Raw genomic sequence first — 927 nt, forward strand, 5'->3', positions numbered from 1 at the left:
CTATATGGTGAATATTTTCTTTATCCTGTCTGTCTGTCTGTCTGTCTGTCTGTATGTATGTATGTATGTATGTATGTATGTTTTACCTCCGGAGGAACTCCAGTGTTGATCGCAGTCCCACTGGGTATTGTATATTGAAGCAATAGTAACTGCTAAACATGAGGCAGATGGCACAGGGGAAGGCAGTGATGTGGTCGTTGACAATCTTCTGATCAATGCTCAACATGAAGCAGTCAGCAGTGAAGCAAGAGGACCCTGAGAATAAACAACATTAACAAATATATATTACAGATCTGTGCATCTGTGTCAACCATTTAACTACATTGTAAACTTGGTTCAGACATACCACACACAATAAGGCAGGTTGTTACTGGCACAGCCTCCATCTCAGCCTCTTTTGGTCCGCCTGTGACTGTGTCTTCTGCATCTGGCACACTGGATTCTTGTGTGGTAGCACTTGTAGCACTCTGAGCATCTTCATTACCTGTTTCACAAACAATTTTTATGTTTTCTCGCTATGCAGTTTGCAATGGAGAACAAATGCTTTAACAGATTTAACTGTTTCTGCACATACATTACATGAATACATCTTAAACGCCACGGTTAGCATACAGCAAAAACAACGTTTTTTTCTCTCTTTTTTCCACCTTAAATCTCCTTTCAATTAACTAAGTGCAATTTAAACTATTAGCTTTCTGAAATGTTCTGCAATATTTCCATACCTGAGAAAGAGAGCAGCTCTGATGGATAAGGGTGGATGAGAAGTCTCTCTGTACAAACTCAGAGTCCGACGGGTCCTCAGATGCAGCGTGCTGATTGGCCCGTTCAAATCCGCCGCCTCCAAAGTACCGGCAGATTTCCACTGCGCATGTGCAAGCAGACCAGGTGCAGGGGGCACAACATATGCACTTCTCAACTCTGTCAGGC

General features: G+C 42.6%; 1 long non-coding RNA gene across 1 annotated transcript; it reads right to left on the reverse strand.

The window, feature by feature from the left end:
• Positions 1-143: 143 nt before the first annotated feature.
• On the reverse strand, positions 144-891 carry LOC113745169 (uncharacterized). The gene is made up of 3 exons (XR_003462010.1): positions 723-891; positions 347-484; positions 144-255 (listed from the first exon to the last, which is right to left on the reverse strand). It is a non-coding gene; the product is annotated as an uncharacterized LOC113745169 (long non-coding RNA).
• Between the last annotated feature and the right edge of the window lie 36 nt (positions 892-927).

Source organism: Larimichthys crocea, unplaced genomic scaffold, assembly GCF_000972845.2.
Source record: "Larimichthys crocea isolate SSNF unplaced genomic scaffold, L_crocea_2.0 scaffold50795, whole genome shotgun sequence".
Taxonomy (NCBI): domain Eukaryota; kingdom Metazoa; phylum Chordata; class Actinopteri; family Sciaenidae; genus Larimichthys; species Larimichthys crocea.